General features: G+C 34.8%; 2 pseudogenes; one reads left to right on the forward strand and one right to left on the reverse strand.

Moving 5' to 3' along the window:
- Positions 1-281: 281 nt before the first annotated feature.
- On the forward strand, positions 282-3,568 carry LOC109698531 (olfactory receptor 5K3-like; annotated as a pseudogene).
- A 13,202-nt stretch (positions 3,569-16,770) lies between these two features.
- Positions 16,771-17,704, reverse strand: LOC109674420 (olfactory receptor 5H8-like; annotated as a pseudogene).
- Positions 17,705-24,605: the final 6,901 nt, after the last annotated feature.

Raw genomic sequence — 24,605 nt, forward strand, 5'->3', positions numbered from 1 at the left:
GAACATACCATTTTTGGTCTTTTGGCCAGGCTAACCTCACTCAGAATGATGTTCTCCAATTCCATCCATTTACCAGCAAATGATAACATTTCGTTCTTCTTCATGGCTGCATAAAATTCCATTGTGTGCAGATACCACATTTTCTTAATCTATTTGTCAGTGGTGGGGCATCTTGGCTGTTTTAAATTACTGAAAATTTTCACATGGAGTTCATATTTGAGTTCAAAATGAGCAGGATTGAAATAGGAAAAGAGAATTGAGTTATGTTGGATGAGGGAAACATGGCTATCAAGTTACCTGAACCAAGTGTAAAAAGAACAGTAAAGATAGGTACATGGTCATCTTTCCCTGAAGGGCACAGGACAAAGCAAGGTGACAAGGCTTAGACTATGGAGTAGCTAGATGTCAAAATAAGGAAAATGAATCTGGTTTGAAAATTAATGATGTAATGCTATGAATTCTTCACCACAGAATTTATCAATTTTTTCATGTATTCAATGAATATTGAACACTACAAACTGCCAGACAGTATTCCAAGAATTAAAATCACAGAAATTGACATATCAGGCAAATTCCTCTCTCTAAATCTATAAGCTAATGATGGGTATGAGGAAGTATTGAACAATTATAGCTGAACTAATAAATAAATACATAGTTTAGAGATGAGTGATTAATAGAATGCAGAAGTGAAATTCAATAGGGTAAATTCAAGGGCAGCTGGATTATCAGAAGAGATAGAACAATCTCAGTAGCTTGGATTCAGGAATAATAACAACATCAAATTTCCACTGAGTGTGTTATAGGACAGAGATAAATTAATCTCCCATAGTGAAGATGTTGATGAACTTGGTTGAACCTATCACACCATTTAGTTTCCTCTCCAAATGCTAATTATTTTTCATAAACTATGCTAATTATTTTTCATAAACTATACTAATTGGTTTATCCAGGATGGAGTCAAACTACCGAGAGACTATTTGTCTTTATCAGTCAATATATACCAATGGATCACTGAAGTAATCAAAAGGAACAACCCTTTTAAAGCAAAACAAATTTCAATTGAAGGTGAAGTTTTGAGAGTTGATAAGTGAATTGCAAAGATTTTCACATTCTACGTTAAAAACTAAAGCTTAAATGTCATTGTTTGTATAAGATATTTAACTACAATGGTAGAGATCAGAGAATAATATAAATTCTGATAAAACAGAACAGTAGAAAAGATCTAATTTAGAATAGAGAAAGATGCAAAAATTTTTAAGTGATTATTTTGAAAACTTCTCATGGTAGACTCTTTTCCAAAGTTAATAGTCTCAATTAGCAATTACTAATGATCATTAGTAGAACACTGAAAACAAAGTCACTAATCCAAACCATCAAGCTGGATCTAGGACTGGATGCTCTGTTTTTCCCTCAGAGCATTTTATTAATAGTGGAGAGTGTGTGTGTGTGTGTGTGTGTGTGTGTGTGTGTTGCTAGGGATTGAAACCAGTTCCAGGTTCACGTTACCCAAGTGCTCTACCACTGAGCTACACTCACAAACCTGCCCAAAATATTTTACAGTATCTTTCATAGATCTGTGTAACCACTAAGCACTAAGTGTTTATGCTATGATAAAGAAATTATTTGAATATATGTAAAAAATAAAACAATGCAGATTCTACAGAAGAAACTGAAGATTGTCCTGAGTATAGAAGACATACTCCATAATTCAGAAAAAGAGAATTTTGTAGCCTGGGACAAAATTCAGGTATAACTTTATAAAGTAACATTATATGTAAACTATGCCATACAAAAAAAGTAGATGTTTGGGGGGAAATGGGAATAATGGTATGGACAGAATCAATGCTTAGAAGCATGAGTTTTACTGTGGGGAAAGGGAAAGAGAGAGACAATAAACTATGGACATTTATTTCTTTAGTTTTCCAAAATAATTACCTTTAAAGATGAGTAATCTCTTCTTCAGATGTTAGTGATATTTCTACAGCCTCTAATATGTAAATTTAACAGATTTAACATACTTTTATAAACATCTCCTCATGTAGAAGAATGTATAAAAACACACTCAGTAGAAAATATACATTTATAGGAAAATTGATTGCAAATTTGTTTTAGGGATCTTAAAAAAGTGACACTGAAATTATCTATTTTTTTTGGGGTGGTAGTGGTGTTTGAATTCTGGTCTTGTGCTTGCTAGGCAAGTTCTTATGACTTGAGCCATGCCCTCAGCCATTTTTGCTTTAGTGTTTTTCAGATAGGCTCTCACTTTTGTCCAGGGACTGATTCAGAGCACAATCTTCCTACCTATACTTCCCACATAGCTGGGTTATGGATGTGCACCGCCACATCCAGCTTATGTGTTGAGATGGGGTCTTGCTAACATTTTGCTCTGGTTGGCCTTGAGTACTAATTCAACTGATTGCTACCTCCTGAGTAGCTGGGATTACAGACGTTAGCTAATATGTATGGCCAGCACCCAAAGTTTTATGACACTCATTCCATACGACATAGCATACACTTTTTCTGTTTTAAGCATCCTCCCTAGAAGTATCAAAGTATCCTTGTGAATTTTGAGAGTCACATTAAGAATTCAAAATAGACGTTTTAAGAGAATAAATGCTCCAAAAAGTACAGGTTACCTATATTCCACAGACTGTCAAAATACTTGAAGAAGAAACTCCTTAGCCTGCTATAAAAACAAAAATTAATAAGAAATTATATGCTCTTAATTAGAATCATGTCTTTGCAATTCCTACTTCAACAGGACTGGCATCAACTACTCCTGGACACCTGAATCCATCTTCACAAGATTTATAGATCATCCAGAACTGAAGACCCTGCTGTTTGTGATCTTCTCTGCCATCTATCTGATAACCATGGTGGGGAATCTTGGCTTGGTAGCCTTGATTTACCTGGAAGGTCATCCACACAACAATGTACATCTTTCTGGGAATCCTGGCTCTGATGGATGCCTGCTGTTCCTGTGCCATCACTCCCAAGATGTTAGAGAACTTCTTTTCTGAGGACAGAAGGATTTTCCTCCATGAATGAATGGCACAGTTTTGTTTTCTCTGTCTTGCTGAAACTGCAGAATGCTTTCTTCTGGCAGCAATGGCTTATGACCGCTATGTGGTTAACTTTCTGTGGGTCTCTCTAAATCAATCACTTGTTTTGTGATGTCCTTCTATTATGCGGAATCTTCTGAATTGACCCTTACCATCAATGATTTGATGATACTTATCATGTCAGGGCCAATTTGAGCCTTTACTATTACAATAGTCCTATTATCTTACTTCTATATACTTTTTACTATATTCACAATGAAATCCAAAGAAGGAAGAGGCAAAGACTTGTCTACCTGTGCCTCCCACTTTCTTTCTGTCAGTATTTTATGGTTCTCTTCTATTTATGTATCTTAGACCAAGTTCATTGAATGATGAGGATAAATATATATCTGTTGCTGTTTTTTATACCTTAGTAGTTCCTTTATTAAATCCTTTCATTTACAGTCTCAGAAATATGGAAGTAAATTGATATTGTGAAAAAATTACTAAAAGAAGTAATTTTATAACATTATGAAAAAATCTCTTATAGAAAAGAGATTTCAATTTGATAATACCTTTCTCTAAATTTATAGGCAAATATTAACTTTTTAATATATGATGATATTTGAGTCAAAATCACTCAAAAAGGTGATAACCTGCTAACCATACTTGAAAATCTAAGGTAGTAGAATCTTTTAGTTGTGAACTAAAGAAATACTCAAGTGTCTCATTATAACTAGTTACAATTTTTAACAAATCCAACAAACTTAGGAATAATATTTTAGAACATGCAATGGTAGTTGGCAAATTTCTTAGTCCTAAAGATAATATTTAAATATCAGGAACATTCTACTTTCTCATATATTAACATTGGTTAGGTAACAAAAAACTGTTAGAAGCAAATTATATGCTTAAATTGTATTTACCACATGATCAAGAGATGATGTTTGAGTAGGTATTCATCCTAGATATTTATTCTCTAACCAAATATAATATCTTATTTCATGTTTGTCATTTTTATCTTCAAAATCTTTAACTAGGGTATATTTATATTTACATGGTATGTGAATCTGTAGTTAAAAATGATGTTCTTCATTATGAAATTTAATGTTTTCATGTAGTTTGCTTCTTGTTCATTATCTGTGACAGTGTATTTTCTGAATACATCCATTAAAACATGTTATTTTTTCCCTGATGACATCATTTGTTTCATTGGCCATTAGGCATACCAAAAACCTGTAGTGACTCTAGTGAAAAGTATTAATATGTTCATAACATGAACAAAAATGTTGTTCATGCAGAAGTGAGGCAGAAAACAGTGAAATCCTAAATATCTAAACAAAAATATTTATTAATAAATACATGTACAAATATAAAAAAATTCTTGAAAATGCTACTAAGCATTAAACTACATACTTTTAGACCTCTAAAAGTAACCAAAGCCAAGAGATTTTTTTAAAAGAGGGGTTCTTACACATGTGCTTTAACATTTAAGCCTGCTAAGGCTTTTGGCAAAAGACAAACTCATGTCTCTGGCCAAGGCTTTCTAGTTAAACAAAGACAATATTATTTTCAATGGTATCTAACTTCTGCTTAGGGAAGCAGTTAGCCTTCTTTCTGTACAGAACTGACTCGTTGATGTTTACTCTCTAACTAGACTAACACCTGGTCCCTGGTACACCTGGTCCCTAATGTAGCCAGCCTTTAACTACAGTCCAAAATACAGAGCCATCTAAAAGTTAAAAATAGCTACAGTTATTAAAATAATCATAAGACTCCCTGTCACTTTTCAAAATTACTCTGTCCTTCCTGCCACACCTGGCAGGGTCCCTGCTGATGCTCCTATCAGTATTAAATGTTCAGGTCATGCCTCCTAAATCAGATTTTTATTTCTTCCAGAATAAAAGCCTTTAGGACCCAAATCATGAGGCAATAAGGCTGTACAAGAGAATGAGATCTCCATGAGCAACCCAAATCTCCATAAAAAACTTTAACTATGCTGTACAATAATTCAGACACCTTGTGTCCAAATGAGCCCCAAGGGAAAAAAAATAGAGAAAATTTCCCTTTATAGGTAGGGTCTGCTGCCCCTTGTAAGCTCAAAGCAGGTACTGAAGGTGGACTGCCCCCTTCGAAAACCCCAAAAACGAATTTCTTGGTATATTGTCTCCCAGGAGGAATTTGGGGAAGGCCAGAAGTAAAGTTTGGGCCTCATGTAGGCCCATGCCTCTCCACACAGATCCATTATTGGGTGGGAACTTCCTGGGCCTGCTCTCCCATGGAGTAGGATAGGTTTAAAAGGCACCTAAAAAGAAAACTTTGCTCTCTTGGCCAGCAGACTCTACCTGCACCCACCATGCCCTTTTCTCTGCTTCCCTTTCCTCACCTGGAAGGACAGGCAACCCCTTCTCTCCATAAAGCTACCCTACTTCACTCCATCCATGTGCTCCTCTTGGATTTTTCCATTTGGAGCACAAAAACCAAGATCTTCTGATCACAGACTGCAATGACCACCATCAACAATAGGATTGTTCAATATGTTCATATTAAATGTTATTAATATGGTTAAATTTATTTCAGCAGGTTTTTTTATGTCTCATTTATTATTCTTCTGTTCTTACTTTACTTCTTCCATTTGTATTAGAATATTATCTAATGTTTCATTAATGTGTTTCCTCATCTATTTAAATGTTTGTTTCTAGAGTTTACTATGCAAATTCTTTTTTAGCATATATTAATAACACAAAGGATTGATTTTGATGTTTCCTTGCACAAATATAATGTACTTCAATTTAATCTCTTCCATTAGACATTTTTGCCTCTTCCCCCATTTTAAAATAATTTCAACATGTTTCATTATTCTGTTTTCATTTATATAAAGTATAGCAATCATATTCACCCTCCATCACCCTTTCCTTTCACCCTTCCCCTGGTTTGGATAGGTAGCAGTTAAGTGCTACCTATCTACTTAACCTGTCTAGTTAAGTGCTAGAGAAGTGGTGGTCATAAGAGGAGACAGGGAAATTATGTTATTTTAACAAATATTTAAAGGGCCAGACTGACATTGGAATGAGAGGAGCCAGAATGACTAGCCCCTCCTATCTTTTAGATGCTAAAGTTACAGGAACAGGGAGACAAAGAGGAGCTACCTGCTTTGCTTTCCTCTTTAAGATGCTAACAAACTACCAGGATCCTTGCATGGGTAGAGAGTAATGAAAAGGGAAGTTATAAAGCACACCTATTGTCTCTGTGATTTGGGTAGAATTTGGGTGTGATTGGGTGTGATTTGGGAGTGTCACTCATCCCTGTTCTGGCAGCTATCTCAGATACCCAGACCCATTATCTTTGACCACTTTTATTTCCCCAGCTCTCCGGTATAAAACTGAGAGTTAGGGACTACCATTTTGTGGTTTTGCTCCCATTTTCTGCATGGGGAACAGGAAATCTCTCTCTCTCTCTACTTCCTGGCCCCATTGTTCTCACTCTAGAGACAATCTGCTTTCAGCCTGTTGAAAACATATTCCTCTCCTAATAAACTTTACTGCTACTTTTATAAAATAAAAGACAAAAATCTTTGTGTCTTGGTTGAATTGTTTTCCTGCTGTACACAAGAACCGAGGTAATTTTCAGGACCATTTTTTTCTGGTAACAGTTTCCACTCCCAAACAATCCTGTTTTATACTAATATCATTCATTTTTTTTTCAGATCTAGAATCCATTTATGAAAGACAACATGCAATATTTGTCTTTCTTTAATCAGATCATTTCACTTAACAATGATCTCCAGTCTACCCACCTTCCAAGCAACACAAATTCATTCTTTATTGTTGAATAATACCCCATTATGTATGTATACTATACTTTCTTTACCCATTCATTGACTGATGGACACTTAGCCTGATTCCATAGGTTAGCAACTGTGAATACTACTGCTATAAACATGGATGTCTCTATTGTGTACTGACTTACAGTTCTTATATGCCCAAGACTGGTATAGGAGGATCATATGGTATTTCTATTTTTAGGAATTTTTTTGAAGAACCTTTATACTAATTTCCATATGGGCTACACTGGTTTACATACCTACCAATAGTGTATAATGGTTCCTTCTCCCAAATCATCACAAGCATTTGTTGTTTCTTGTCTTGATAATTGTCATTCTGACTGGTATGAGATGGAATCTCAATGACATTTTGATTTCCATTTCCTTTATGGCTAGGAATGTTGAACATTTCTTCATATATATTGATTCTTCCAATCCATAAACATAGCATGTCTTTCCTATGTTTGGTGTTTTCTTCAATTTCTTTCATTAATAATTCATAATTTCACCTGTTTGGATAAATTTATTCTTAAGTATTTTATAACTATTTTAAATTGGATTGTTTTGTTGAAGTACATTATACCTTGCTCTTAATTCTTTTTCTTTTTTTTGGATTCATAGGTAATCTCTCTTTTTCCTTTATTGTTGTGCTGGGTACATTGTGGCATTTACATTTACAAAGTTTCCTACAATGTATCAAATATATTGTATTTGAATTCATCCCCTCCACTGCACTCCTTCATCCCCAATTCCTGGAACAGTTTCAACAGGTATCATTTTTGCATTTACATACATGTGTACACATTATTTACACTGTATTTATAAGTATGAATTCATTAGTTATTTAACATACTTGATTGGGATCAACAATTATAATGAAGAAATACTACTCCACAGAACAGCTACCAATTCTTTTATCAGTTTCTTTATGTATAGACATCTATATTTTTAATTCATGTGCTTATTATACTGTTTTTTCAGTTTCTAATTTTAAAAATCAAATATGAAATAGTGATAATATTGTGAAATAATGAAAATAGTGAAATAATGAAAAATTAGTGATGTGAAATAGGATAATTTCCACATTTCCTCATACACATCTCCTTTGTTTTTATCTGTACTTGGGTTCAAACTCAGGGCCTCATACTTGCTATTATGACAGCATAGTTTTTGTTCATAGTAGAAATTACCAAGAGTACTAGTGTAATATTTATTTTCTTACACAAAATTTCATTTTCTTGAAGGTAATAATCAGTAGGTTTATGCTTTCACTCATTATTGTTTATAATGAATTCTTTGGCAAATTTTTCTGCAGAGTTGACAATATCTCTCCAAATGGTTTCCATATCTTGGGTTAACCTATCAGTTGTATGTTTTCTTGAGAATGTCCTTCCAAGGGCACTCTGCCCTTCTTCACCTTTCTGTACTGATTTTTCTCTGGAATAATGATCTGTGATCATGAAATCTCAATGAGCAGCAGCTACATGATGGGTTTCCTATCTATATCCTTGAATTTTATATACTTTTTTATGGTAAGTTCAAATAGGACAAGTAGATAGTAGAATTTCAGTTTGGTACCAATTTAATATGTACACCAAAAGCATTTCCAAATTATAAAATTCTCATATTAAGTGCTTATGATAGGTTATGTAACATTTTGTGAGTGAGTGAAAACAAAGCAATGATAGATTTTGAAAACATGTGATGTGATATATGGAAATATATACAAAGTGCAAAGATAAACCAAAAGTGTTTCAAAATTCTGAATATGATAAAGCTCTATTTCTTTTTTCTGTGGTACTGTAATTTGACTACAGGCCTCATTCCATCAGCCCAATGTATCATTTTTTATTTATTTACTTTTTGGGGCAGTAGTGGGGCTTGAACACCAGAGCCTCGCACTTGCTAGGAAGACACTCTATCACTTGAGCCTCTACTTCTTATCTGGAAACTCTTCTAGGCTTTAGATACTACCTCTGTACCTGTAGCTAGTTTGTCAGCTAATTACACATCTTCACAAAAATGTACATCCAGATCTCTGCTTTGAGCCACGCATCGTCTTGGAGGCTCCATTTACTGAGCATGTGTGAAGCTGAGCATCTCTTTCTGCCTCTTTCCTCAAATTTGATATTTGTCCTATGTTTCCAGTTTCCGTGAGTGTCATCAACATCCTGTTTCAAAAACCAGAACTATAGAACTTTCTTCTCTTAATCCTGTATCTAACCCAGCAAATGTTCCTGCTCATTCTACATTATTATTTCCAAACTCTTACTGCCACCATCTGGTTTATGCCACCACTATCTCTTTTTCTTAGAAAATTTCAAAATTTAGTTTGTCTATATCCAGTTTTGCCAACTTCCCATAAATTTTTCATGCTGTATCTGGAATTAAGGCATAGAATGAAAATCTGATCATGTTGGGTTTCTTTATAAAAACTATCCATGAATTCTTATTGCTGTTAGAAAAAAAAAAGAAAAACACCAAATTCTTAATATTGTTCACAACACCCCATATTATCTAACCACTTCCTACATTTCTAGCCCCTCTTGCACCATTTTCCCCCAAAACTGCCTCATGTCCCTCTTCCTGTACCTTGAACTTGCCATGTTCCCTCCAGAAATAGGGACTTATGTTTTTCTCCTCACAACCTACCCACTACACCCTTTCTTGTAACTTCTCTTCAAAAACCTCCAGAATTCAGTTCACTAGTCACTTCTTTTTTTTTCTTGAAGTAATGGGGTTAAACTAAGAACCTTATTTCTGCTAAGAAGATGCTCTACCAGTTGAGCTACATCCACAGTTGTTTATGCTCCTCACTCCCTCTGGGCTGACAGGCACATGCCACCATGCCCAGCCTTTGTTGACTGAGATGTGGTCTTGCAGACTTTTCCTTGGATTGTCATCAATCTTGACCTCACCTCCCAATCTCACCCTCCTGAGTAGTTAGGATTACAGGCCAAATTTCTTTAAGAAAATCTTTCTCTCAAAGCCCCCAAACCATAGTTGCAATGATGAGTAGTGATGTGATGGAGATAGTGACAGCATTTATCACTCATTGAGCACTTACTTTGTACTAGTGTTTCTTCTATTGTTTCACATAAAATAATTTGTTAAATCTTTAAAATACCATTTTATTCAAAATATAATCCACAATGATATGTATTTTTCTGATGAAACTTTGAAGTCCTGAGAGATTAAACAATGTTTTTCCAAGATTGACTAAAAAGTGGAATAGCCAAACATCATGGTTGCAGAGCATACAGGATTAACATATATTTCCTACATTTTGTAACTAATCTAATCCCTCCATTACAAGCTATATGTCTCCAGTGATCTTCCCTTAATGATAGAGAAGATGTAATTTTACATTCAATTATTAGTATCTGTATATTATACATTTTGGCCTATATTAGTCAGCATTGCTTCACTATAACAAAATACCTGAAGCTGAGAACTTTGTACAGAAGAGAGGTCTTATATAATGTGTAGTTTCAAAAGCTCACGAAACAGGATTGGGAAGTTCTATTAGTACAGCCTCCAGTTAGGAGTTAGGACCTCACGGTAGATGACAAGAATGTGTGCAAGAGGGAGAGATCACATGGTAAAACAGGATATGACAGAAGCTGTTATAGGTCTTAAAACAACTATCTCTCCAGAGAACTCAGAGGTCCCATAAAAGTTACCAAATATTACTGAGAGAAACACCACAATTACCTAAGAGACCCCACACTAGGCCTCCTCTTATAAAGATCTGTTATCTCCTACATTGCCACACTGGGTACCAAGCTTCCAACAGAAGAAACTTTGGGGCATAAGCCATATTAATCTAAACATTTCCCCATTCTACAAAGGGGGCATGTCTGTTTCTTAGCCGTGGTATCTAATATTGTAACTAGCATAATGCAAACTCACCATATAATTTAGAAAAATTATATCATTTAAATATATGAGAGAAGAAAGAAATATAGTGAAGGAAGAAATAAAAGAAGGAACAAGTGAATAAGCTGATGAACAAATGAACAAATAAAAATAAAGTAACTTTCATATCTCCAATTATGTATTTCTCTGTTGAGCATAGCTTAGTCTATCTTCCCACTGCCTTCAAAACTTTTCTTGAGCAATTATTCAATTATGAAAATCTAACTCATTCAATATTCATTTCACACAAGAAATGGAAGAATTGTAACAACAGAGTAATCTACCCAGAATACAATTATGAGTACTGAGTTCTCTAATCAGCACAATGCTGCAGCCTCACTGGTAAATAATTTCCATTTTTCAAATGCTTCATAAGCATTCATGCCTGGAGTACTGTTTAGCATTTCCCTTCTCAATCTTTCTTTGTCCAGAAAACATCTACATATCTTTAAAAAGTCCCATCTCAGACAATGTACAATAAACCATCCCCTGTTTTTAAATAAGGGCTGAGCTTAATGTAGAATACATTAATATGAAGCATGGCTGAGGATATGATTAGATTTGTGGTTGAGGTTAGACTCTCTTCAACAGAGTTGAGTAAGTTGGGCATTACTGGTTTCAATCATCTGTGGAAAGAGCTAAGTCTTCAGAGAATAGAATTGGAGCTGAGCTCTTGCTTCCTCTTCTGTCCCTCAAACTCTTGGAAATGGGTCTTGGGAACTCAGCCATGCCTGAACTCCCATGTGACTAAAACAATAGCAGCATCTGACTCCAGAGCTAGATAGGAGATAAGTAAGGAATTCTTTCTATGGGGATCATAAATACAAGAAAATTCATTCATAGAGATCAAATTATAAGGCTCACCAAACTTCAAATTATTTAAACATCCTGATCTGTCATAATCAGCTAAAAATGCATAACTATTATAGAGTAATAATAAATCCCACGGTTTGAATATGACTTTTTTTTTAAGTAACAAGTGGGTTTGAGAGTATTTCAGTGATAACTTCATCAATACTTTACAAAAAGCTATGCTATCTTGAATAAGAGAAAATGCAGAGAGTCATAGGTAGCCAATGAGCAACTGCTGGGGAACTCATGGAAGTATATCACGCTTTCAGTGTCATCTGCCAACTTGCATCCTTGGTGGGGAGAAAGGACTGAGAAAACTCTATCCATTGTATATTATTGTACTTTGTTTCCCCATGGTATCTCCTAGTCTAGTGTGTGTCTAGTAATCCCTTGGACTAATGTCTGTGATGTAGGGAATCATTTGGACAACAGAGAATGAGACTGGGAGAGCAATGCTTGGTATTGTCCCTGAGGTTTTAGCAGCAGTGGTGCTCTTCTGAGAGATGATCTGACTTAGTTCCAAGGCTTTAAGTATATATTCTGATGATTCCTGACCTCCATCCTTATCTTTTATGTTTAATTGTATATTAAATATTTGATAATGGGTAGGCATATTAAATGTAATATGAATAAAATAAAAATGGTATTTCTACTTCCACAATTCTTTTTTAATTTTATATTTTTTATATTGTAGTGCTGACAAATCAACCTTTAAAACACTTTTATAGACATATATTAGTTACATAGAGAGGTTTCATTGTGACATCTACATATATACTAACAATGTACCTTGGCTAGATTCACCCAACCATCATTCTCCCTCATCCTCCTTCTGCATATTCCCCACTATGTAAAATGGACTCAACAGGTTTCATTGTTCTAGTTTCATATAAGCATATAAAGTACATCAACCATTTTCATCCCCATTTATACTCCCAATTCACCATTCCCCCATCCCAGTAGTAACTATCCCCTCACAAGACATTGTTTTACATTCCTATCTTTTATTTTTTCAGTACATAGTCATTGTTCAAAGAATTTTTGCTACAGTATTTCACCAATGAATACATTGACTTTTAAGTTGATGCCAGAATGGCTATGGGGATGGAATGAATGAACTTTTTTATGAAAAGAACATAAATTTTAGGGGACCCTGGGCTGAATGCTCTGGTCTAAATATTTGTGTCCAGTCAAATTTCATATGTTATAATTGAAATGATATTGAGAGCTGAACTGGAGGCTGTATAAGAGACAATATCATGAATGAAGAGCCCTCATGATTAAGATTAGTTCCCCTATATGAGAAAAAAAGTGTCTTGTTTCTCCAATTCATCTTGTGAAAGCACAGCAGGAAGGTCATTAATAAGAAAGTAAATGCTTACAGAAACAATTTGCTGGAGATTTAATCTTCAACTACCGAACACTTGGAAGTGTGAGAAACAAATATTTGTTCTGTATAAGCCACACAATTTATGGTAGTTTTGCTATAGTAACCTGAACAGATTCAGACTCCTTGTTGTTGTTTTTATGTAGAGATTAAATTTGGTTTAATATTACACATGTGGGTTCCAGGGTGACAAAGGAATGGCTAATTTAATGTAGGTATCACTGGGCCATAGGCTACCCAGATATCCTATTAAGTAGTATTTCTTAGTGAGTCCATGATAATGTATTTGGAAGAGATTAGCATTTGAATTGGTGAACTGAGTAAAGAATACTATCCTCAAGCTATCTATTGAGAATATTAAAATAAAAAATACTTTATTTTAATATCAGAATATTAAAATTAAAAAAGGTGAAGGAAGGTGAATTTACTCTCTGCTTGACTGTTGAACCTTTCCATCTCTCATCTTTCCCCTGAACACTCCTTGTTCTCAGGTCTTTCGCCATAGACTGGAATCTGTAACATGGTTCTAGTGATGTCACATTTTACCACAGCAGAAGCTTTCCCATCTCAGCAAGTTATGCACTGTAGATGGTGGTATCCCCCACCATTCTCGACAGATTTGCATATGAGTTGGGAGATAAATGGGCAGGTAGGTAGATGGATGAATGGTTAAATGGACACACATAGACATATGCATACTTATGCGCATATATATAATTCATACATGTATACTATTTATTCTGCTATCTAAAAATCTTCACATGTATAAACTTTCAGTGCACATTTACTAAGCTTCCTTCCTTCTCTTGAAAAATACAGTAAAATATGATGTCATTGTTACCTAAAATAAGGATTATGTAAAAGGGATCTACTCAAAAGGAGTTGCAGCAAATAAATAACTATACATGAAATTTCTTTGAAAATATTTTTTCCAAAGTTGAAACATCTACCTTGACAAGAGATTTTTTTCAAAGGTACAGAGGTTCCTCCAATTAACCTTACTGAAAAGAAGAAATTGAGTTACTGGCTAATTTAAAGTCAGTAATGTTTCCCAAGAAAAAGTTTGACATGATAGTATTTGATGTCCTCAATGCAAAGGAACTAATGCAGAAACTTCAAAGCAACAAAGGTCAATAGGAGAAGGGGATCAGGAACTATAGAAAAGGTCAGTTTGAGAAGAATCAACTTAGAATGTAACACATTTGTACATGGAAGCAATGCTAGAAATCTCCCTGTATAACTATCCCTATCTCAACTAGCAAAAATGCTTTGTCTTTCTTATTATTGTTTATACTCTGTCTTCAACAAAATTAGAGATAAGGGCAGAACAGTTTCTGCTATGTACTTTTTAAAATCAGATTCAACTCAATTTTACTATTTCCCAAATAATTACTTAGTATCTTATCTATGTATGTCATTGCCCATATACTCCAAAAGATAGAAAGAGTAATAACACTTTGGTTTGTAATCCTTTATAAGAAAAATAAATAGCACACAAGGGCAATTTGACTAAGATGAATAAAGAAACTGCCAAATACATCAAATGATTTAGCTTTCCTATCCTCTGAGATTATCAGGAAATGCTTCATGAAAGCAGGAATATGGGAGACACACCTTTGAAAAAAATCTTAGCCAGGTATGATGACTTCATGCCTGCAATCCTAGCTCATAGGGAAGCAGAGATTGTGAAGGTCAATACCAGTCTGGGGAAAATGTTCAAGAGACCCCACCAATGCAAGTATGTGCACAGTGGTACCCACCTGATATGATGAGGCACAATAGAAGAACTGCAATCAAACCTGCCTGGGAATAAACCAAGACCATATTTCAAAATTATCTAATGCAAAAAGGACTGGGGGTATGGCAATTGGTAGGGTGCCTGTCTAACAAGTGTGAGGCCCTCTACTGCAAAAAGTAAAAAAAAGATAAAGACATTTGAACTTTTGTAATAAGGGTATAAAATTCCACATTGTAAAATATCTATACATGAACATTTCTATACCTTTAAATATCACTTTCTTTTACTTACTTTTTTTTTTTAAATCTTAGAAGTTTGGTATAATTTCCCTTGTATTTTGCAACTTGTCTTTTAATCTCTACAAGCACACCAATTTAGTTCTTCATTCTAATCTGTTAGCCTCATTTTTCAAACATTTTTATTAGTCACTTACCTTTCTAAATTAGTGAGGATTTAAAGAATGCCAAGAACATAGAAACATTTGAAAATATCTTTAGAAGGCACAATATTCAGGGTAAACAACTGGCCCCTCCTTGCTCAAAGGAATACGGGGGAGAAAAGAGAATGCTCTGTTAGGTTGTCCCTACTTCACTATTTTAATTTCGTTCTTATTTATTACTTTTCTATTTCTGATAATTTCTTCTGAATTGAATCCTTATGAAAAAAGTATTTACTACTTCCTAAATGAAGATGAATAAAGGACTTTTTCATAGACAGCTGAATTCATGAATTTGCCTGTGTTCAACCACACAAGCATATTACCACCATGGAGTAAATGTGATGAGTCTGCAGTCTAGGACAGACTTCATACCTAAGTCCTCATTAGAGGATCTGCGTGATTTTATCACCTAATGCATTTATAAACTACACTAAAGACATGCATGCCAATAAGATGCTTTTATTTGCTTTTTCTTTAATTATCATAGTATGAGTTAAACACTTATATGTTTTTCAATGACATATACAAATATTTAGTTGAGTTTGATATTTACTAATGACAATAGTCATTAAAAATCTGTTCTGCAGGCTTGTGGAGCATGAGGTGAGCTGGAAGGAATTCTGGATAGGGGTTGGGTATTCTGTTACCAAGATCAAGCACCTGCACTGAAATTTTAGTGTGCAGAAGGGAAGAAGAACAAGCAGAACCAGAAGGTGAAAACTCTTCCGAAAATATTAATTATCATGAGCACTGAAACCTTATTATAAGGTCAGGATGTTTGTGCAGGATTGTGGCACCAATAGACATATAGCAGTTCCTGGGTTAAACTGGCCATCCAGTCCCAAGGAGAAGTTGTTTTCACAAGAAAGAAAGCACCATTTGAAACCAGGACCAGGACCGGTACATAATTCTCCCATAGCCCATCTGCAACACCTGCACACAAATAAAAAGTTTGGACTGTAGTTGGATATGGTTGGCACATCCTAGAATTCTAGAGCTCATGAAAATGAAGCAAGGGAATCACAAATTCAAAGCCAGTCTCTACCACAGAACTAGTTCAAGGCCAGCCTGTACTATATGGTGATACCCGCCCCCCAAATCCATAAAAACCTAGAGACCTGGCATGGTGGTGTGTGCATATAATCCTAGCTACTAAGTAGACAGAGATAAGAAGATTGTGGTTCAAAGCCAGCCCAGATGAAAAAAAAAAAATTTAGTGAGATGATATCTCAAAAAACAATCCAGGCATAGTGGTGCATACCTGTAATCCTAGCTACTTAGGAGGTGGATGAAAGATTATGCCAGTCAGAGACGAACCCAGGTAGAAGTGTGACCAAATCTGAAAAACAAAGCAAAAGGGTTCAGGGTGAGTCTCAAGTGGTAGAGTGCTTGATTAGCAAGCATGATGCTCTGTGTTCAAACCCCATATCACAGTAAAATTATAAAATTTAAATTAAAAATCTAGGACAACGTAATTGCAAAAAAATCAACATGTACCAAAAAATATTCAAATTTAACAAAAATGAATTTGTGACTTCTTTGTTAAAAAGAAAATGCCTTCTAATATAAGACCTAAACATTTCTCTTTAATGTTTTTATAAGGGAATCAAGAACTTGATTATTTCTCAAACTATAGATAATGGGATTTAGCATAAGAATTATGACAGAATAAAATAAATAGTCCAACATATCTTGATTATCTTCTTGTGAAGATGCAGGGCACACATACATGAAGAGGAGTGTCCTATAGTACAAAGACACAGATAAGAGATGGGCTCCACAGGTTGAAAAGGCTTTCCTTATGCCTTTGACAGACTTCTTCTTTAAGACTGAAAAGAGAATAAAGGTATAAGAAGTGAGTATAGTCAAAATGGTGAATACTTGAATTGAACCAGACAAAATAAAAATCAATAGAAAATTAATAGAAGGATTACTTCAGGAAATCTTTAACAATGGTATAATGACACAATAAAAGTGAGAGATTATTTTGGCATTATAGAAGGTTAGTCTTTTTAAAGAGCTTTCATGAAGCAAGGAATGAAAAAAGTCACCAAGAAATAACAAAACCAATAGTCGGATGCATAATCTTTTGGTCACAATCACTGGGTAAAGTAAAGGCTTGCATATGGCTAAATAGCAATCATAAGCCATGGCTGCCAAGAGGAAACATTCTGTGGTTGCATTGATTCCAAAGGAAAAACATTGTGTCATGCATTCAAAGAAAAATATCCTCTTACTATTAGCTAACAAACTGACCAGCACTTTTGGTGTCACTGAGGATGATAACCAAGCATCTACAAAGGCTAAATTCCCAAGAAGTACATTGGAATGTGAAGGTGAGGGTCATTCCAGATGACAGCAATAAGACCAAGGTTCCCTGATATAGTGATAAGATATGTCACCAAGAACACCAGGAACAGGGGTGTTTGCATTTTGGTTGGTGTGAAATTCCTATGAGAACAAACTCTGTCAGGAATGTTAAATTTTCCTTTTCCATGTCCTCACTTGATATCCTATGAAATAAAAAGCACTAAGTGCTCAATAAACATTCTTTTCTACTTAAAAGTGAAAAGTATTTTAAGAGTAGTTGAAAAAACCACACATTTATAAGAATGTCCAATATTTATTATACCCTAATTGATGGAAACATGAGTAGAACTGAAGGGACAGAAAAATGCAATTATCTCACTTCATTCAAGATTTAGAAATAAACAGATTTAGGGGAAAAGGAAAGCCATTATAAGCATATGCTAAATTTATGTAAACATTATTGAGTATGTGGAAAAATTATGCATCTGATATATGGATACAATATAAAGAAATACATCTTTGTAAGTCCAGACCTTTAAAATGAGTTGATAGCCATGCAAAGGACCTTGACTGCTATTTATCAGGCAATAGCCATGCAATGAAACCTTTAAGATAGATTGTGGAATGGAAGCTATCATTTAAATAATTGTTTTTGTGGAAAATAGGCTGCAGGGAGGGGACACTAGAGTCAAAATGTTGAATTGAACCAGGTAAAATATAATCATTAGAAAATTAATAAAAGCATAAGTAGAGGAAATCTTTAACAATGGTATAATGTCACAATGAAAGTGAAATTCTTTCTACTGTATAGGTATCACAACTTACATTACATATCAGAATTTTCTAGTGAGGTTTATCATCAAATTACAGAATGTAAAATATTAGTGTAGAAATCATGCACAGTGCCTAGTCCATATGTGATCACTGGGACAAAGAAATTGATTTAGAAGGATTCAGTGTGCAATGTCAATAGGACTCTATAACATATTAGATTGTAAAGAATGATCAATGAAATACTAGAGTGATATATATGGTGACTTAAAATGAGATTAAGAACTCAGGATCTTTGGCAGATATGTGTAAGAAATATCTTCTAATGGACACATAGTGCAAACTATCACTAATCAAAATAATGACATAGGAGTCATTGTAATAATTAAAGGTATAGAATCAGATGTCCTATGCACTAAAGTATATCAAAATTACAGCAGAATGAAGAAAGGACCTTAAGAAAATGCATTAAACAGGTTATAAGCAGAACAATGTGGTACACAGCTGTTCTCCCAGTACTTGGGAGGCAAAGGTTAAGAAGTCACAAGTGTCAGGCCAGTCTGTACTACAAAGAGAAAACTGTCTCAAAAAATTTTTAAACACATTATAAAGAGTATTCACATCATTCCTTAGATGGAATTTAGCTAATCTCCTTTTCTACCACATATGTCTTGGTGATGGACAGAGAGTAATACTCTACAGCTAGAAACTTCTGAACTTGTTGCATCTAGAGTAAGAAGAGTTAATCCAGATTTAGTAATTTTAACTAAACAACTATGGATTTGTAATTTGAAGTTGGAGAAACAAAGAAACAGAGGACCAAAATTGAATTTTGGAATTGAATCCCAAACAAATGCATGAGGATTCTAGCAAATGTGTCCCACTCTCAACAATGGAATGGATGGTGTGAACTACGTCATCAGAGAGTTCAGCAACAGTAATATTAGTCTTCACTGAGCTGTTGTGGGGAATTGAGTTTGTCTGCTGAGTGGCTGCCTTACTTCATTTTATCCCTTCTCATTTCATAACTTATTTTCCCAATCTCCTGAGGATTTCTATGTTAGAGCCAATAACAATTCAATAGACTCATTTCTTGTAACCAACAGTTTTTGCTCTAACAAAAGTAAAACAAAGGGGAGAGTAGAAGATACTGAGAAGAGTGGACACAGATGCAGGAGAAAAACCAGGCAGCTGAGTGATGTGAACATACTCAAGAACAAAATGAAGTACAGTGCCAAATGCAAAACAAAGGTACTGGCAAGACAGTGAGTGAACATAGATCACTGATTATGAAAGAACAAGATTTTGAGTGGCTTTAATGAGTGCATTTTCCAGTTGAGTATAGTATTAAAGTCAAAGAATAACTGGAGAGAATGAAAAGCAAACTGGACAACTCAAGCCTTCCATGTTAGCTAAAGAACATTTGGTAATTGTTTACTGCAATAGACAAATGTAAAATGTTTTCCTCACAAGAATTTTAAATAAAAGTTACTGAGAAGAGAAAGTGATGAGAATTAGAAAGAGAAATGAGTTGCAAAAAGTGAAGTAAAAGTAAGAGAAGTAGGAAGAGATTAAATGGACATATATGGATAAGACAAGTCAAAAATGGAAAAAGAATCACAGTAAGGATAAAAACAATTAAAAGGAAAGATTTAGAGACTTTGGGATAAATATGGATCTTATCCCTGAAGCTCATCAAAAGATACTAATTCTTTACTGCTATTCAGTAAATTTTTTTACTATAAGATTTACTATAAGATCTGATTTAAATTTTACTTATGAGCTTTCTATTGTTTATAAATGCACTAGAACTATTCAAAAGTTCTTTTCATATTTAAAAGTTCCTTTTTTGTTATTTATAGTGAGTAGTACTGACTTACATGAGTAGCACTGACTTACATGGCTTTTAGTAACAAAATTTAAAATACATGCCAAGTGATCAAAGAAAGAGCAAAAATTCATTCTTCTTCTTGAGAACTGGGGTTTTGAATCAGAGCCTAGCATCTGCTAGGCAGGCAATCTAAAACTTGAGCCACACCACCAGCTCAAGAGAGCAAAAAATTCTTTTTGAGTCTTAGAAATTTGTTGTCAAGATTTAGGCTGCCTCATAGATATAATGGCAGGAACTGAAACTGCCAGATAGAACAATTTTCTCATACCCTATAAGGTCTAAAGAGAGTTCAGAGTGTCCAGTTTGCCATTTACCTGGACATTTCATAGGACTTTAAAACTTTATAACCATTTAAATTTGTGCCAGTTCTCAAATAGCCTCCTTGATTAATCTTGCTCATGTTCGAAGAATATTGCAGCTGCACGTACCCCTTCTGTTTTAATGTTATAGAGATATTCTCCTTTTCTTCCCATGGAACATTGCCTTGGATTTTTTACCTGAATATGTATCTTCCCATCTAAAAAAACAAAACTATTGTGTTTAAAAAAACTGTTATTGCTTGTATTTTAACCTAGTTTTTAATTTTCATTGTACAGAATACTGTTTAGCTAAGACTTCAAGCTGAGACAGGTTGTATAAATAACCAATAATTTATGTAGTTAAGTTTAATTTAGCTTGGGATTGCTTCATTCCATGTAATCTCAAATGGCAAAATAGTTACAAATTCTCAAATCCTGTTTTTGTGTGAATATTTCCTGACATCTATGCGTGTGTGTGTATGTGTGTGTGAGAGAGAGAGAGAGAGAAAGAGAGAGAGAGAGGAAGAGGAGAGAGAGAGAGTCCACTACTATTGGAAGCTGGTAAAAGAAATGGGAGCTAATATTTGACTGTCACCTAAAAATTTTGATCAGAATCCACATTTAATTAAATGGAATGAACCCTTTTATAAGAATCAAAAGTGAGTATCTCACATGAAAATTATGATTGATTTTAAACCCAGTTTTAAGTAAATTTTCTAATTTCCCATAATTAAACTTAGAATGTTATTATAGTAAGATTAACAAGGCAGTATAACATCTTTAGGAGGAGCAATCAATCTTCTAGCTAACTATTTAGCTTATCCAGACTTTATTTATGAAAATAAAGCACAGAGATAATTAGCTAATAGTTTCCTATTTCCTCCTGTCTATTTGGGCATCTTATAAACTCAATCTTAAGTTGTAAATTAAACAAAAAATTAACTTTCCATATAAATAATTACAAAGATTATAGAAGTCACTTCTCTCTTACCCATACCATGATAAAAATTGTACAGAATTTCAAATAATTAAGCTTAACACAGTAGAACAATAAAATTATAACACAAGAATGAAAAAAAATCAGTGGCAATTTTTGCACACTGATTCTTTACATTCATTTCCCAAAATGAGGAAATATGTATATAAATAAGCCTTCAAACAAGAGTTAATCAATAGTACTAAGTGTTCTTGCCAAAAAACAAAGGAAAGGGAAACTAAATTCCTCAAGAGAGCCTGAAGCTTCCCTTTAGGAAAAGGTGAAACTGATCTACTAGGCATTGTAGATTTGGGCATTGTAGATTTGGACAATCTTACAGAAACTTCAGATGATTCCACAGGGTTTTACAGAATTTAGAATTGTAAACATCAAGTCACTGCAGACAGTTCTATTTTAATAACTGATATTATACTGCACAACTGTATTGCCTACCACAAGTGACATTTCTGACATGTTTAGGCAAACATTACTATTTATATAAAATGATGTTTTCTTCCGAATGCTTTTATTTATATGGCTTTATCTGAGCTAATTAAAATATGATTATAATAAGGCCAAATGTCTAGGTTCTCTTTAGGAGCTAACAATAAGTGAAGTTGTCATCATGAACATTGCAGATCAAATTCCAGACATACAATAACTAGCTCCACCAATTTAAGCTGAAAGCTAATGAAAATTTTTGCTAAGAAATGATCAGGGAGGATAAGCAAAGAAGAACAATGATATACAATTTTTTTCTTTCTTTTTTTTTTTTTTTTTTTTGTTGGTGGAACCAGGGTTGGAACTCAGAGCTTTATGTTTGCACATCAGGTGTTCTACCACTTGAGCCAAACCTCCAGTTCTATGATAACAATTGAACATTAAAACAGAGACTATTTCAAGTTACCAACACTGCCTTCTAACCATTAGATAATTTAAGATTTTTTTAATTGTCTATACTGTACTGACTATATTTGTCAGTTTGTTAGTGTACTGACAAACACTAACTTGTTACTTTACCTAACCAAAACTCAAGGTTTAAACTGTGATTAACCATGGTTACTCTAAGTTTTATCATTACAGTTTTAATCCTTCTAAAATTTTTACAGACAAGCCCAAGGAAAATGACTTTGCTTATCTTTCAACCAGGACATGCATTCTTAAGTATTAGTGTTGTTTTGTATTTTCCTTGTAAAACTTAATAACTGTTGTCTACTGACACTTTACAATAATTTAAAGGTGTCAGTACATCCCCTATGGGGCAGGCAATTAGATTTAATTGAGCCCATCCTAATAGCCAATTTTTTAATAAATCTTTATGCTGCTTAATTTGGCCAAAAAGGTCACATTGGCACTGACTTCTGATCTATTCAATATCTTACTTCGCCTCCTCTGTGAGACAAAATCTGACTTTATGGACATCCTGGGAGAAGCTGCTCCTGGCTCCAGTGGACAAAACTGCCAAATTGGCAAAATCTTTAGAGACAGCTGTTCAGAGAAACAGTTTAAAAGGACATGATCCCTAAGCTGTCAGCATCTCTCAACTTCTTAGAGAAACAAGTGGTATTCAGCCACCCAAGGCAGTTCAAAAGGACAACACAAATGAGGGGACTTCTCCAGATCTAGATGGAGTCAATTATACAAGACCTCTAAAAGTAACCAATACCAAAAGATTTTTTAAGGCTTTTATACATGTGCTTGAATATTTAAGCCTTCTAGGCTTCTGGCAAAGGGCAAACTTATGTCTTTGGCCAAGGTCTTCTGTTTAAACAAAGGCAATATAACTTCAAATGGTACTGAACTTCTGCTTAGGGATGCTGTGAGTCTTCTTTCTGTATAGAACTGACTCACTGTTTAACCTCTAATTGGACTGACACCTGCCCCCTGGTGCACCTGGTCCCTAATGTACAACTGCCCAGTATAGTGGAAATCCAAATAGAGGGCCAACGAAAGGTTAAAAATAGCTACAGGTATAAATACCTTAAAAAAAAAAACATAAGACTATCATTTTTTTCAAAATGAAAAGTTAGGTTCTTTGTTTTTTCTACCTGGCAGAGTCCATTCTGATGATCCCATCAATACCCATATTGAGATCATAGCTTCTAAACCAAATTTATCTCTTCCAGAATAAAAGCCTTTAGGACTCAAATCTTGAGACAACAGGGCTATCAATCTTTACAGACAAACAACATCTCCATGAGCAACCCAAGTCTCCATGGGGACCTTGACTGTGCTGAACAATAATTCAGACACCTTGTGTCCAAATGAGCCCCAATGGAAAGAAATGGAGAGAGAATTTCTCCTTAAAGGTAGGGTCTACTGCCCCTTGTCAGCTCAAAGTAGATTCAGAAGAAAAGAGAACTTCAGCCCCTCAGCAACCTCAAAAAGACTTTTTTCGGAATCTTGTCTCTTTGTGGGGGCAGAGGAAATCTGAGGTGGGCTAGAAGTAGGGAAAGTTCAGGACTCATAAGTATATGTAGGGTGCAATGTCTAACCCAGACCATCCTCACCTGGCCAGGAACCACTCATGCCTCTCCCCACTCATTTATTAGTGGATGGGAATCACCTGTTTCCTCCTGTCCATAGATTATCATAAGTTTTAAAAGTACCTGAGAAAGAAAAGCACGTTTTCTCTGGTGGCAGACTCCACTTCACCCACCATGCTCCCTTTTGTATTTCTCTTCCCTAAATTTTAATAAAAACCCTTTACACCTACATGTCCTGAGATGGATTCTTCCAAGGGGACACAAAGGATTTGAAAGTCTTCTGATCACAGGCTGCACCAGCGTGATTAACATTAACAATGGTTGTAGTGAATTTCTCACAGGTTCACCCTCTTCACTGAAGGTCTGGGGTCTGGTCTGAGAGCCTTTATCAACCCATTTACCCAAAAGATCGCTGAGCTGGCCAGTGCAGTAACCCTCAGGATTCAAACCAACTCATCCACTTGGTTCATTTCTCTTATGTTCTTTCTGGTCCAGGTGGTGGCACACAAATGCTGGTTGACTTCTGTTTGGTGGCCTAGAGAAGCCCTGACCAATCTGCTCTTAGCCTTCCATCCAGCTCTCTCTAGATACTATCTGTTCTTATACCTTCTTATCTAGCATACTAATTTGCCCACCTCTCCTTGCAGCCACATACCTGAGGTTTTATCCAAACC

This window comes from Castor canadensis, chromosome 5 (assembly GCF_047511655.1).
Source record: "Castor canadensis chromosome 5, mCasCan1.hap1v2, whole genome shotgun sequence".
In the NCBI taxonomy this organism is placed as follows: domain Eukaryota; kingdom Metazoa; phylum Chordata; class Mammalia; order Rodentia; family Castoridae; genus Castor; species Castor canadensis.